This window comes from Chionomys nivalis, chromosome 12 (assembly GCF_950005125.1).
Source record: "Chionomys nivalis chromosome 12, mChiNiv1.1, whole genome shotgun sequence".
In the NCBI taxonomy this organism is placed as follows: domain Eukaryota; kingdom Metazoa; phylum Chordata; class Mammalia; order Rodentia; family Cricetidae; genus Chionomys; species Chionomys nivalis.
The window spans coordinates 48,097,679-48,113,863 of NC_080097.1; the positions used below are offsets into that span (position 1 = coordinate 48,097,679).

The 16,185-nt window shown below is 46.3% G+C and overlaps 1 protein-coding gene across 6 annotated transcripts in view; it reads left to right on the forward strand.

Annotated features, from left to right (window-relative positions):
- The window catches only part of Extl3 (exostosin like glycosyltransferase 3), a 94,865-nt gene that overhangs the window by 35,669 nt on the left and 43,011 nt on the right, over positions 1 to 16,185 (forward strand). For 5 of the 6 annotated variants that reach the window (XM_057786046.1, XM_057786045.1, XM_057786050.1 and 2 more), the window contains exon 2: positions 14,583 to 14,779. The exons of the other annotated variant lie outside the window; for it this stretch is intronic. The gene's annotated coding sequence lies outside the window, so the exon portion shown is untranslated. The remainder of the gene's footprint in view (positions 1 to 14,582; positions 14,780 to 16,185) is intronic. 6 annotated transcript variants of the gene reach the window in all.

Consider the following 16,185-nt stretch of genomic DNA (forward strand, 5'->3'; position numbering starts at 1 on the left):
AGACTCCGATGGCCAGTTGGACATGGTGGATGAAGGCCACAGGAAAGTAACAGCCCATGTTTCCACCTTGGGCTACTAGCTGGGTTGTGACCATGTTACTGGGGTTGTGGTACCTAGAGAAGAGAAAGACCTGGGCAGGTAGACAGAAGAAGGATTTTGTTCATGATCTCGACAAAATTGATTTGAACAACTGGATTGGTGCAAAACAGGACAAGGTACTTAGTGGGTAGTGTGGCCTAAGAGCTCTGAGGAAGAGTCTAGAAAAGATATACTTGACTGTTGGTATCATAGTTATATTAACTCAGCCAGGGCAAAATGAGGGGATGGCTCAGTGGAAACGGGAGACTAGGCATGGTGACACACATGTGTAGTTCCAGCATGTGGGAGTGGAGGCAGGAGGAATGACCCCAGTACACCCTTGACACAGTATAGTGAGCTTTATCTTACGATGGGATTTGCCATGTAGCACAGGCTGACCTCAAACTCAGAGATCCTTCAACCTCTGCCTTCCAAGTGCCAGGATTATATCATGTCCCATCACATCCAGCACTTGGATGCTTTTACTCCTTGGCTCCACAATGACCCAATTGTCAACTCAGTTCCCATGCCCTTTCTCTTATATTTTAAAGGCGATACTGATGTTTTGTGTGGGGGTGTTTTGCTTGCATGCATATCTGCATACCACATATGTGTCTGGTGCTCACTGAGGCCCGAAAAGGGCACTGGATCCCCTGGAACTGGAGTTACAGATGGTTGCATGTCAGCACATGGGTGCTGGGGAATCGAACCTGGGTCCTCTGCAAGAATAGTTGGTGCTCTCAACTACTGAGCCATCTATCTAGCCTCCCATCCCCTTTTCTCTTGATTTTCTCCCAAGTTTCTCACTCACAGCATTGGTACTTACGACAGATATTAATGAAGGCTCGAGCAATTTTATACCCTTAGCAACATAAATAACTTGAAGTCCCAAAATAGATGTTGCTATCTTAAGCAGTTGTCTCTGGGACTCTTTCTCCAAGCTGGAACCTCTCACCGCCGGTCTATAAGGCCTGTCTCCCTTTACCTCCAGAATCCATATTCCTGGACCTGTTCGAGTGAGATCTTTTTAGTCCTCGCTGTTTCACAGTTTGATCTAAGCCTTGGTCTCTCCGTCCAGACTGAGTGCCATGCTAAGGCTGTTCTCTGAATAGACATCTTTGCGCCCCTCAGAGGAACCCTGGCACTGGCTATAATACCACTAATTTTTTTCTAGTACTTATACGTTGTTGTAAAAGTAGAAGGGAAGGTATTTAAAGGAGATCAGTCACGTCTGCTGCCTTCGATTTGCCTGGTGAAACATGAGGTTTGTTCCTTTGTAGAGCTAGTCTTGGATTTTGTGTTGATGTCACAGCTGGGGCCAGAGAGTCAGTCAACAGAAATATACCAGATTTCCAAAACTTCACAAAATGCCATATGTACCCGGACTGATTTCCTCTCTCAAAGTCTACAGACTTGTGGAATTGGTTTGCTGCTGGAGATGGCGGATTTCATTTACTGAGCACAATGGTCAACATGAGAAATTGAAGAAGCGACGGAGGACAAAGGAGCTGGATTAGGCAGACTGAAGCCTGGGAAATGGAAATGAGCCCCTGTGGTTTCCCCCTTCTCCTCCAGCACAGGCACAGAATATGCCGGGAGCTTCTGATGATGACGCTGGGGATAAAGGAGTTATATTAATTACCCATTGCTCCCTAGCAAATTATCCCAAAGGTGGTGGTTTAAAACGCCCATGTTTATTATCTTACAGTTTCAGAAGGTTCTGGACTCAGGAATGGTATGTCTTGGGTCTCTGGTGAGGCTATCGCAGCTATGGAGGCTGGACTTGGGCTGAGCTGTCAGCTCTGGTTCCCAGCAGACTTAGTTCCTCTCCATAAGGGTCTCTCATGGCTTGCTTTTGACCCCATGGTGTAAGGTCTTTTTTGTTTGTTTTTAAAAACATTTTAGATATTGTATTTATATTGCTTGTGTGTGTAGATCAGACGGCACCTTGTGGGAGTTGGCTATCTCCTTCACTGTGTGGGTCCTGGAAACTGAACTCAGGCCATCAGGCTTGGGCACTATGCCTTTACCTGCTGAGCTATCATGCCAGCCCTGATGGTGAGTTTTTGTGAAACTGGGTGGTACAGTGTCATAAGAGAAAGAACAGTCAGGTGGAAATCTGCAAGACCTCACACCACGTCTTGGGGATGGCTACCATCATGTTTCTATTAGTCACACCGAGAACCCTTGGTTTCTGTAGAGGGGACAGCGCTAGGGTGCAAATGGCAGCATGCGGTGGCCCCTGGAGGCTATAAGAAGTCTTCCCAGGCAGTGGTGGTGCATAACTTTAATCCCAGCACTCTGGGGGGGCGGTGTATCTTTGAGTTTGAGGCCAGCCTAGTCTACAAAGTGAGTTCCAGAACAGCCAGGCCAGGACTGTCACACAGAGAAACCCTGTCAGTAGAAAAAAAAATATCTGGGGCTGGGGAGATGGCTCAGGGATTAAAAGCACTGGTTGCTCTTCCAGAGGTCCGTGGTTTAATTCCCAGTACCCACATGGCAGCTCACAACTGTCTGTAACTCCAGTTCTAGTAGATCTGACACCTTCACACCAATTCATATAAAGTTAAATTTTTTTTTTTTTTTGAAAAAAAGGAAGTCAAGTTACTGGGGAGTGTTTTCAGTAATGTATGCCATGGTGCACATGCATACATGTGGGAATGTGTGTGTGTGCACATGTATGCACATAACATTCCAAGAAGAGTGTAATTGGGCAGACTAGCAGTTACCATACAGCTAGACTTTATGGGTCAATATGTTACAAACTAAGTGCTGTAGTATTTTGTCAAGTGAGGAAGGTACAGTTGCCATCCGCCAGCAATGTCACTTCATAAAAGCACATTTTGACATTAAAATTGAAAGGACATGGTCTTAGAAGGAAAGACATCCTCTTCATCAGATAGGCTTCACTTCATTTAAAACATACTAATAAAGGGGCTAGAGCGATGGCTCGGTGGTCAAGAGCACTTGCTGCTCTTACAGAGGACCCAGATTCAGTTCCCAGAACCCACACAGCAGCTCACAGCCATCTGTAACTTCAGTTCCAAGGGATCTGATGTCCTTTTCTGGTCTTCTCAGGCACTGCACACATGTGGTACACATACATACATACATGCATACAAATGATCATACACATCAAATAAAAATTTAACAGAAAAGCCATACTAACTTGCCTTTGCCTTTCTCATGTATCTGTGAGTGATGAAAACTTCATACACTGGGTGGTGGTGGCACACACCTTGAGTCCCAGCACTCAGGAGGCAGAGGCAGGTAGATCTCTGAGTTGGAGGCCAGCCTACATAGTGAGTTCCAGGACAACCAGGGCTACACAGAGAAACCCTGTCTCAAAAAAACAAAACAAGCAAAAATGAAAACAAAAACAAAAAAAAAAAAACTTCATTCTATCTTGGTCCGCAAACTGTCATTGGGAGCTACCCAGCAGCTTTTGAGATGACTGAGAATCATGTACTGAAAGTGAAACAAGCAAATAAAACCTCCAGGTGATTGGTCCATAGAGACAACAATAAGCATACGCCTCTAGCCTGGAAGCACGAATTAAACACGAAACACACATGTTGTGTCACGGTTTCAGCAGATTTACCTGTAGTCTTACTTTTCTTAACTTTTCTGTTACTGTGGGAAAATACTGGTAAAAGCAAGTTAATGGTGAAAGGACTTATTTCGGCTCTCACTTCAAGGCTCAGTCCATCACGGCAGAGGAGGCGGCAGGAGTGTGAAGTGGCTTGTCACGTTATAGCCACAGTCAGGAAACTGGAGCAGTGAACACTTGCACACCTCCGCTTAGCCCTCTCTCTCCACTCAGTCCCCTGCGTGGGGAATTGACCTGCTCGCATTAAGATGGGTCTTTCCACAGTAATAAACCAATCAAGATAACCCTTCACAGGCATGTATGTCCAGGAGCCCATTTTCCAGGGATTCTAGATTCTGTCAATTTGACAACATGCATCATTATCATACATATATATGAACAATACACAGGCATAATGGCTTTTAACAGAATTTCCGTATGCACTTTATGTATCACATGAAGCTGATGTATTTCTGCCTTTTTTTGTGTCATTTCTGTCAAGTGTTCTGTTTCTCTCTTTTTTTTAAAGATTTATTTATTATGTATACAGCATTCTGCCTGCATGTGTGCCTGCACACCAGAAGAGGGCACCAGATTTCATCATAGATGGTTGTGAGCCACCATGTGGTTGCTGGGAATTGAACTCAGGACCTCTGGAAGAGCAGCCAGTGCTCTTAACCTCTGAGCCATCTCTCCAGCCCCAAGTGTTCTGTTTCTGAGTAGTCACTGCCTCACCTTAGGGATAAGCTTCTCTTAATACGATGTAATCATGCAGGTCTGTAACATGATGTGATCATGCATGTCTATAACATGATATGATTATGCAGTCTATAATATGATATAATTATGCACGTCTGTGAACGTTCTCCATAAGAGATGAACTTTGGATGATTATATTTTTATCCCTCAAACTGGTGAATTTGTAGAAAGATTGTCACATATGGTTCAGATGTAGCCATGAAAATGTGACCATATTTCTGGCTGCTGGTTTGGTTGGGGGAGGGATGGGGATTATTTTGTTCTGAGAGTTACTTGGCTCCTACAGTCATGTTCTCATCACTGAGACTGAGAATTAATGTTAGTGATATTAATGAAAATAGAAAATTTCTCCAACAAAATCTTGCTGCAAGCCTTTATGAACTAGCTTAAAGCCTACTTTTTTTTTTCTTTTTGAAATTCTGGTTGGTAGAAACGATTGGTTTTGCACCCTATATAAAAGCTCCAGAGTTGCCGGGCGGTGGTGGCGCACGCCTTTAATCCCAGCACTCGGGAGGCAGAGGATCTCTGTGAGTTTGAGACCAGCCTGGTCTACAAGAGCTAGTTCCAGGACAGGCTCCAAAGCCACAGAGAAACCCTGTCTCGAAAAAACCAAAAAAAAAAAAAAAAAAAAAAAGCTCCAGATGTTCACAAGCAGCTCGTCTTTTGATAGTGTGCAGTGTGCTTTTGGAAATCACACACTGAACTTTGAATTTATAGCCACTTGGTTAGGAAAATCATTGATGTGACTGGAGAGATGTTCAGTGGTTTCAAGTACTTGCTGCTCTTGCAGAGGACCTGAGTTCAGTTCCCAGCACCCATATCAGGTGGCTCACAACCACCTGTAACTCCAGCTCCAGGGATCCTGTGCCCTCTTCTTCTGGCCCCCATGGGCATCTGCACATATGGGACATATGCTCACACAGACACATACTTATACACATAGGTAAAAATTAGCTAAATATGTATGTATATATTTTTTTGTTAGAGACAAGGTCTTGTGTATTCCAGGCTGGCCTCAAACTTGGTAGGTAGTTAAGGCCAGCTTTGACTTTCTGATCTTTCTGCTGGGATCACAGGCACGAATCACCAGGTTCAGCTTCATTGATGTTCCTTCAGAACTTCTGTGTTGGAGCACTCCGTCCTAAATGGCATGTCTTCATTAACCTCCCTTTTGGGGCTCTTTTCAAAAGAGGAGGGAGAAAGACTGTAAGAACCAGAGGGGTGGATGACTCCTCCAAACACAGCAGGACCAATGCAAATAGGAATTCACAGGGGCTGTATAGTAGCCTGCAGGGCCCTCAGAGGTTCAAGCCAGATGGGGTTCCAGAGCTGATATGGAGTCCTACCCCTAACCACGATCCTATGTGCAAATGATATTTGCTTGCAAAGAAAAGTTAGTTTTTTCAGTGAAGTCTCACCGGGGTATATTAACCTTAAGTCAGGGTAGACCTCATGTCTGGCAGTAGGTGGCCAACACAAAATGAACCAATGGAGTTTTGCAGACTTTTTATCTCAATTTGCTTTGTTTGGGCATGTTTTGTCTTATTAGTCTTGCCTGTATATTTTGTTCTCTCTCTCTCTGTGTGTATGTGTGTGTGCATGCGCGTGCACAGACTCATACATTGTGTGCATTTTTGCTTTGTTTTCTTGTTTGCTTGTTTTTTAAAGAGAGAAAGAAAGGATGTGCAGTTGGGTGGGTGGGTAGTTCCTGGGAGGAGTTGGGGGAGGAAAAACGTGTGATCAGAACATATTGTATGAAAAAAAAATTTCAATTAAAAACAAAACCTCTGTGACATTTTGCCAACTGCAAGTCTTTTCCACAGAAGATGTTCATAGGTGAAAGGTATCAGCAGTTGACTTTTTTAAACTGTGGATGACGTCCTGGTGTGAGGACAGGCTTCGGGCTGCATACAAATGCGACATTGGAATGCAGCCACCACCCTGACTAATTCTACTTCTTTTCTCTGGTTATAGCTCTCATCACACCAAGTCCCTCAAACAGATGGTGGTGTGGTGTGTTTTTGTCTGATCATCTTTGCTACTCAATTATTTAATTTAGGATGAGTTTTGGTGCCTTTGTGTTTGCTTTAGGGGGACCTTGCATCACCAGACAGAACTCCCAGGACCATGCTTAGGAAATGTCAGTGGCATCTTGATATCTGCTATTGGTCCTAGCTAATGGGAATTTTTTTCTCTTTTTGAGGTTCTGGGGATGAAACTCAGGATCTTGCCCATGTTAGGCAAGCTCTTTACCACTGCACTACATGTTCAGCTCCAGTATTATGACTGTTATTTGTCCAATTCAGGTTAACTCTCTCAATGCAGATAACAGGATTGAATTAGACTAAAGTTCATGGAAAGAAGCTAGAACAAAATTTATCTTTTCATAGCCACAAGGCAATACTGTGACATGGTGTTAATGACTTAACAAAATAGTACTCTGTGTGTATTGTAGTGCTGAGGACCAAACCCAGGCCCTCCTTACTTCCCTTGGCAAAGTGTTTTACTAGCCTTGCCCGACCCCATCTACAAATGGGTTTGTTTTTTTCTTTAGACAATAAAATGTGCTTTGGCTTGAAGCTGATGTTAACTTGGTGTTCTTGCCATAAATCATCCGCTCACCACCCCAAATGCTCTGCCAGTTTGGGCAGACAAAAGCCAGCCACTTTTAAGAGGTAACATCAAAGCTGAAGCTCTGAGAGTGAGCCTTTTAGCCATGCACTGAGTGCTGCCCAGAGAGCCTGGGGACTGACCTTTCTCTCTTTTGGCACTGACTGCCGGGGAAGAGAAGAGTGACCTTGAGCCCTAATCTAGAAATCATCGTGCATTGTTCTAATTATAAAGCCACACAATTGCCCAGTCACTTGTGCATAGAAAAGATCTTCAGCTGTGGTTTTCAGCACCTTTTACAGATAGAACCAGTGCTTATCTGACTTAAACTCACAGCTCCTGAATCTTTTTGAAGGTTGGTGGGGTCACCAATGGCATCACGGCTGAGTGGCTTGTGGGTCTGGCAGCTCTTCTTGTAGGAAGTGACTATGGGTGACTATGGGTGACTATGGGTGCCTCCTTCCCTAGAACTTGAGACCTTCTGATATTAGTTTCGCATATGTAGGACTGACATTCAGGATTCTTTTGGGTAGTCAGCATTTGGGGAAGACTAAGTCAGTGGCAGGAACTCCCTAAGTGAACGTTTATGATGAACTCTGGAAATGCTTTTCCTGGTGAAAGAACACAGTGAGTGGTTTTTTGTTTTGTTTTGTTTTGTTTTTGTGTGTATGGCCTAAAAATAATTTTTAGGTTTATTTATGCGTATGAGTGTTTTTTTTTTCTGCATGTATGTACACGCAGCATATGCCTGCTGCCCAGGGAGGTCAGAAGAAGACATCGGATCTCCTGTAACTGGAATTATGGATGACTGTGAGCTGTCATGTGGGTGCTGGGGAATGAACCTAGGTCCTTTGCAATCGGCATCCCCCTGGCATCTAGTTTCCATTTTGTATAGCTGTGCCCTATCTTGAGCCTCTCACAGTTCTCTAGCCCAAACTGTCAATCCTTGTGAAGGAAACGATGCTTACTGACTTCAGCCAGCCAGCCAGCCAGCCTTTCGAGTTTCTGCACTGGAACTCACTTAACAAACCAGACACCTTCGTCCGATGCGCAGATGCAGTGCACAGTTCGTCTTGCGTTTGTTAGCATTCTTCATGCTAAGATGTCAGGCCTTGGACCCAGGCTGCCCCGAGTCTAACACCTGGCGCTGTCACTTAGCAGGTTCTGAGACTTGAACAAGTAAGTTACCCCTCTGGGCTTCCGTTTCCTCATCTGGGAGGTAGGAATATTCACAACGCTGCCTGTGTTGTGTTGTTCAAGTATTAAATAAGATGATTCAAGACACACGCTCAGACATGTCAGCGGGTGACTACCACTCGGTTATTTTCAGGAAAGAGCATTAATGACGTCAGTCAAGGTGTGCTTGGTTGCCAGGAACGGGAAGGCTCTTCGTGTTAATGCAAATGACATGACGGTTTTCTTGGCAATAACTCGAGTGATTGCATGCAGCCCCCATGATAGCTGGGATAGATGGAAAACCCCAGAATGAAATGTTGACCACCTCGTAGGCTGCTTCCTCCATCTCCCACAGTGTTTTCCACTTCCCTCTGAGCATTGGCTCGTTTGCTTTCTGTAGACCAGCTTTCTTGGTGAACCACTGTCTGTATACGTGTCTAGAAAGATGCCCAAGTCTACATAAGATATTTGTTGAGCAGTCCCTTGTCATGTGACTGCTTCCCAGCATGCTGTGGCCACCCCATTTCCAGGCCAGATGGGAGGAGACTGTGCAGTATGTCAGCCTTTTCTCAGGACGGCTGAAACAAGCAGACAACAGCTGGCAGCTCTGGGGTAACCACATGACAGTATCCAATTATGTATTTAAAAAAATCCTTTCATTCAAGGGTGATATATTAATAAAAGGGCGTCTGGATGGCTTTTGACAAACTGAACATACCTAATGCTCAGAGAGCAACCCAACAGCCTGAACCTGCAGCTGCACCCTGAACAATCGGATTAGCACTTGCATGTTCTTAGACTCCAAATCTGGGAATCAGAGACTATATCCTTGTGTCTTGATCCCTTTTCTTTTAAAAGTAGATTTTTCGTGTCTGTGTATGAATGTTTCACCTGCATACATGTCTGTGCACTAGTACCTGTGGAGGTCAGAAGAGTATGTGGGATTCCTTTGGAATTGGAGTGCCATGGGGGGGTACCAGGAATTGAACCAAGGTCATAGCTTTTATAGACCAGGCTGGCCTTGAACTCACAGAGATCCATTTGCCTCTGCCTCCTGAGGGTTAGGATTAAAAGTGTGTGTCATCACCACCCAGCTTGTTGAGCCATCTCTCCAACCCCAATTCCTTCTCCTTAGCATCATGTGAAGAACAGAATTCACATCAGTATCTGATGCAGGTTGGTGGAGGAGCACTCACTCATAGTCTGTGTGACTACGCCATGTTTAATCTGGTTCGCTGCTGCTGGCTATTTGGGTAGTTTTGTTATAGCTGAGGAAGCCCTTTACGTTTAGATCCTCCTGCCTCCACCTCTCCATTGTGAGATTACAGGCCTGCACCACCATGCACAATCGGTGTGTGCTAGACAGGCACTCTACCATCTGAGATACAAGCAGTGTATCAACCAATTAAGCTACTTCCCCAGCCCTGCAAGCCCCTTTTTGTTGTTGTTATTGTTGTTTTGTTATTTGAGATAGTTTCTCTGTGTAGCTCTGGTTGTCCTGGAACTTGCTCTGCAGACCATTCTGGCCTTGAATTCAGAGGTCTGCCTGCCTCCATCTCCCGAGTTCTGGAATTAAAGGTAAGCACCATTCTTTATAATTCTGTTGAACTTGTTGATGTTGACTTTTCCTACCAGAAGCTTATGGATTATGTGTTGAATTATCTCCATCCTGTGTAGTTGAACTGATACTCTCCTATGAGAATCCTGTTTGACTGTATCTGGATGCCTCTTCTCTTCTTCAGGTGACTGTCATGATGTGAGGGCACAACCATGTTGTCCACACTGTGTAACTTTGGTTAGGTGCGCACCTATTCAATTTGCCTCTGTCCTTTGGACATAAGCTCTATTTATAGGTAGGTTTGGGATAATCTGTCACTTAGGCTGAGTTGATCTAGGGGTAGACATGTGATCCAAATTGAAGCAATCAATCATTTGTCTTCTGGGAATTTCAAATTCGGAACTATTCGAGGCAGAATGCTACTGGGGGACCCTGGTTCACTATTGGGGACCAGAGGCATAATGGATGGATCCTTTTTTCCCTAATTCCTAATCTCCTACCCTAATTTTTAGGGCAAACAGGGATCTTTTTATGTGGCTGCTAAATCACAGTGTAAACCTGTTTGTGATTAAATTCCAAAATGTAAAATAAGGACAAGTGTTGTAAAATCCCATCTATGGTGAGGTCAGTGAAGGCTGGCTTCGTTGTGTGTATTGTGACTTCAGCTCCTTTCCAGAAGAAAAACCACACTGTGATTATGTTAAAAATTTTTGAGCCAGAAATTTTGGTAATGAGACAATAAGTTCATGGGAAGAATAAAGGGAACTTGATCCAGGGACGGTTTGAGAATTCTAAAAGGTGGGTGGTGGAGACCCTGGGTGACAGTGTCTTAGTCAGGGTTTCTGTTGCTGTGAAAGAGACACCATGACCAAGGCAACTCTTATAAGGAAAACATTTAGTTGGGCTGGTTTGCTTACAGTTTCAGAGGTTCAGGCCATTATCATCATGGTGGGGAGCATGGTGGCATGCAGGCAGACATGGTACTGGAGAGTAGTTGAGAGTCCTATATCTTGCAGGTAACAGGAAGTCAACTGAGACAATGAGCATAGGAAACCTCAAAGCCCACCCCACAGTGACACACTTCCTCCAACAATGTCATGCCCACTCCAACAAGGCCATCCCCACTCCAATAAGGCCACACCTCCTAATAGTGCACTCCCTAAGAGATTATGGGGGCCAGTTACATTCAAACTACCACACAAGGCTTTAGGTCTTGGTGACATTGAAGATTATGCTTCTTCAATTTGGGGTTTCTGTTTTAGATACAAGTAATGACATTATAAATTAGGATATTCTGGGAAAGCAAGGAGGAAGGGATAGAGATTAATTCACTGTAGAAATAATAAATTAATATCCCGGTGAAATAACTAGATTGTTCTGGTCAAGAATATGGGGTTCAGAGTTTGGACAACTTGGAGTCCTGGTCTCGGCTCTGCACCCTGTGGCCCTAGGCACCTGCTCCCTGGAACTTTCTGAAGTTTTACTTCCCCTGCCACAGGGTGGTATCTCCTAGCCAGACTTTTAAAAAAGAGAGAGGAGAAACAGCAGGCACAGAAAGGGTGTAACCTACTGCCTGGCAATTAAGTATTCATAAAATATGCATTCACGGGATGTTGCGGCTGTGAAGGAATCTAGGGCGCCACTGCAAAACAAGGAGCGGAGTCCTGCAGCCAGGGAACTCTTGCCGGTGAAACTGCTACTCCAGCAGCTGCTCAAAGGGCAAAAGAGGAGGTGTTAGGAAGAGCCAGAGTCACCGAGAAGGAGCAGGACCCATGGCAGGAGACGGACTAGTTGTGGGTGAGGGGAGAGGAGGATGAGCAGGCAAGGGCAGGTCGACTGGCTCCTGAGGATGAGGGTGCTGGGTGACAGCCAGAGAGTGGCAGCCAAGCCTAAAGTCCAATAAGTTTCAGATGGATCTTTTTTCTCCCTAATGCTTAGGGTACAGTTACAGTCAAGTACGTTAGAGTTAGAAACGGCAGTGTGTTACGTATTCAAATCCGCAGGATGACTGACTCCTCCAGGCAGCTGTTACCTGCAAGTCAGGTCTTGCCAATATGGAGATGAACCAACCTCTGGAAACTCTTACCTTGTCTCCTATCCTGCCCTTTTGCATACTGGGCTCTTGCTGCCTGCTGCTGCTATATATCTTTCTGGAAGACAGCCACGTAGACAACTGTAAAATGGACACTCAAGCTAAGTGGACCAAGCTTTCCCCATTTTCAGTTCTTCAGCTTATAGAGTTTGCTCCTGCTTCCCTGACTTTCCTCACCAAATGGGAAGAAGTTATATTTTGGTACATCAACAGTGGCAGTAAGGCTTTGGGATGAGTATATTCATTTCTAGTGGAAGGGACAGGAAGAGGGCTAGGGTCCTGGAAACAAAATGGCCATCAAATCACCTGCAAGCCAGAGGCATTTGAATTCTTATCTCTCAGATTCAAAGAATGAAATTCATGGAGCACAGAGGGTTAGTTTTTTTTTGGGGGTGGGGTGGGGTGGGGTGAGGTAGGGGGCGTATTCTAGGGGACTGAAGGGAGGGAAAGAAGGCTGAGCTCCTGGGTAGTAAGTAGGAAGGGTCCCAGGGTACCAGGGACGGGTGGGATCCCATTGAGCTTCACTGCCTGGGAGTTAATGGTGCTTTAGTGGATGAGGAAGGGAGGGGGGTGGGCTGGCCAGTCCAGTTTTTATTTCTGGTTTCAATGACCTTGAAGTCTGGGTCACAGCCTCAATATGGTTTCCAGGAAAGGGGTACTCTTTTGGTGGAGAAAGAAACAGAAACAACCCCCCCCACACACACACACAGACACTTCCTGGCATCTTCAGCCTCAGGCCATGCATGGTAAAACCAGAGACACTAGATTAGACACTTGTGGCCTCTTTGGCCTCTGCAAGGACAAAGTTATGGGCATTTGCAAGGGTATTTCCAACCTTTAGTCAAGAAAGGTGCTAGTCACTTCCCCTCCACCCAATTGCCTAGTCAATTTCTACCTCCTGGTCTCAACTGTAGGAGGGAGGAGAGTAACGTGTCCTTAGCAGGGAAAGGAAAAAGGATGGTGTGTTGGTTAATTTTTTTTTAATTTATTTTAATTTATTTATTTTGCCGACTTGACACAAGCTAGAGCCCTCTGAGAACCTCAGGTGTGGATGCGGTGGTTCACACCTTTAATCCCAGCAGGAGGAGGCAGATCTCTGAGTTTCAGGTCAGCCTGGTCTACATAGTGAGTTCCAGAACAGCTAGGGCTATGTAGAGAGAGATCCTTTCTCAAAATGTCCTTCCCCAAGTAGAGAGAGAGGGAGAATGGGGAGGTGGGAAAGGAAGAAAGGAGAAAGAAACACCTCCATCAGACTGGCCTATGGGCAAGGGGGGCATTTTCTGGATTAATGATTGATGTGAGAGGACCCAGCCCATTGCGGGCAGTGCCACCCTTGAGTGGTTGATCTCTAGTTGCATAAAAAGAAAACTGAGCAGCCATGGGGGACAAGCCAGTAAGCAGCATTCCTCCATGACCTCTGTTTCAGTTTCCTGCTCGCAGGGTCCAGCCCTGCTTTTACCTTTCTACTTTGGCTCCTCTCAGTGATAGATGATGATTGGGATGTGTAAAGCTAATAAACTCTCTCCTCCCCAAGTTGCTTTGGTCATGGTGTTGCTTTGGTCATGGTGTTTTATTAGTGACAGAAAGTAAAATAGAACAGATGGGAAAGAGCTGACCCCGACTTTGGAGACGCATGGAGAGGTCAGGAGGATGAGGAAAGTTCTCCAGAAAATAGGTTGCTTTTGCAAAGGAAATGGTGAGCTCACACTGTCCACTGTGGGAACGGAATCCTGCCTTCTCAGCCTCCCTGTTCTGAGCAGTGGGTGTGGGCGTGGGCTCTCCCAAGAAGGGCAGGTGGAAGGGTCAACAGCTGTGACAGCATCGCTGAAGTGCAGTTCTCCTTAAAGGAACAGACCACCCAAGCACAGGGGCGGATTTGAGCCAACCTCATTGGGTGTGTCTGGGTTCTGCTGAGGAAGGCCTGGGGTAATAATAGCTTTGTTCCAGGGGGATTAAAATAAATATGTTGAAGCAATCTGGTTTTAGGTTATGCTGCAATTGTGAATTTTAAAAGATGATTTTAAGCTGGGCAGTGGTGCATGCATGCCTTTATCTGAGCATTAGGGACGCAGAGGCAGGCGGGTCTACAGAGAGGCAGCCTGGTCTACATAGTGAGTTGCAGGACAGCCAAGGCTACACAGAGAAGCCCTGTCCCCAAAACAAAAACAAAACAACACAACAACAACAACAACAACAAAAGATTCAAAACTATTTTCTAAATTAGCTCTGTTGACCCCGTGTCACTTTTAGGATTGATCCTACCTCCATCCTCCATCTTTTTCTTTTAGATATTTGAGGGAGTCTTGCCAATCCCAAAATTACTGGGGCTGGCTTTAAAGAATTTAAAAGGCATTCTTTTTAGTCCTTAATTCTCAAGAGGTTAACCTGTTGTTTTTGCAATGCCCAGGGTTTTTTGTTTTTGTTTTGTTTTCCCTAAGTATCCGCCCTGCCCTTTATTTGCAGCTAAGTATTTAAAAGTGTTTCAGAACTATGGGTTATTGCTAGCGCGGGCACTTCAACTGAACATAGGTTTATTTTTAGGCTGAGGAGTTACCCAAATTAGTGGGATCGTCCTCAAGCCCATAAGCCTGGCCCTACTAACAATCACCCGCAACCAGACGACGCCTAGGACCCCGGAGGACAGAGCCCACCACCTCCTCTGCCCCCACCTCCGGGCGCGTCCGGAAAGTCACGAACACCTCTGCATTCTTTTCTTCTAGGCAAACGCAGGTTCGGCCATTTCCGTTCCTGGTCTTCGGCAAGTTCCGCCCTTGCCGGTCGGAAATGGCCGCCGGCCGGCAGGGGGAGCGGAGGATTCGGCGCGGCCTGGGAGGCGCGCAGCCGGCAGCCAGAGCGGCTTGTGGGAAGCGGAGTTTTGGGCAGGAGACGGCGATGGCTCGTCTCTGACTGGAAGCTGGTAAGGGTTCGGGTGGCGTGGGAGCCCGAGGACCCGGGCAGGGCAGGAAGGGCTGGCGGGAAGGACCCGGCAGCTTCGAGCGCGCGGCCGTGGCGGGCGGGAACGACAGTGGCTGTGCCCGGATCTGTTGTGGCGGCGCAGCCGAGTAGGCCTGCCCCGTGCCCGGGGGCCTCGCTCCGCTGGGGCCGGGCACTAGCGGCCAGCGGAAGCATCTCCTGTGGAAGCGCAGCCCCCACCTCCCGGTGCTCAGTTCCACATCTGGCTGGTTCTCCCTGCACAGCTGCGTGCTGCTGCCCACCGGGCTCTTCTCTCCAGGTGGCCACTTCCTGCCAGGGGTCCAGGTGCTGCTGTGCTCTGTGTCTGTCTGGGGCCTGGGTGTGCCGCAGCAGAGGACGAGGGATGCAGGTCCATGCGCCCCGAATGGGGGGTGACCTCTCTGTAGGCGACAACCCCAGATCAGAACCTTGGAGATGAGCGGGGCAGCACCAGGTGCTTTCTCTGGCTCCATAGCGAGCCAGCTGCTTAGCCCCTGTTGATATACCTATGGTCCTCAGTCCATTGAAATTCGGTGGGTGCCAGCTCCTCCCAGTTTGGATTGTTGCTCTTTAAATTCAAAAAGCCTTTATCAGGTCCTCTTCTTTTGGGGAGGAGGAAACGCAGTATGTGATTTAAGAGATGGCTTTAGCTTTGCTTCTCTTCACTTTGTCTTGTTCTTTCAGTTTGGAGAGTTTGGCATTTCAACGCTGGTCTCCTTGATCCCCATTATATCCCTGTCCATTCGTCCGTCCGTCCGTCCACCCACCCATCCATTCATTTATCCATCTATCCAGTTTCCTGTCTATTGCTCAACAGTTAGTCTTCCCCTCTGGCCCAATGACTTTAATTCTGTAGAGTCTGGGATGGTGGTTCCTCCTTGGGAATTGGTAACCTTGAGTAAAACTTGCTTTTCTCAACAACTTGTTCCAGCGGAGGACTTTTAAATAATTTGTGATGAAAGAAACGCCGCCACTTTCTTAAACTCTTACTTGGTGAGTTAAGCATACCCTTTCCTGTGAGAATTCCCTGCTCTTTGCCTGTGGGGAACCTGAGGGTTGAAGTTAAGTCGAATTGCTTTCTGATGGAGACCTAGAATTGTGGATCTTCAGAATTGTGTGAGTTTTTGTTTTGTTTAGTCATTTGAGACCGGGTGACACTGTAGCCCAAGCTGGCTCGGGGTTCTCGGTGAGCCTGTTGCTTCTGCATCTGTAGTGTTGGGACTGCAGGCTGGGGCCATGGCACCCAGACCTTGCGTCTTCAGAATTCTTGAGACATGGGTTTGGTCCCCAGAGGTGAGGAGTAGAACTAACGAAAGGTTTGTGGTGTGTGTGTCTTCATTCTCTCACCCCTCATTTTTCTATAAGAAAAAC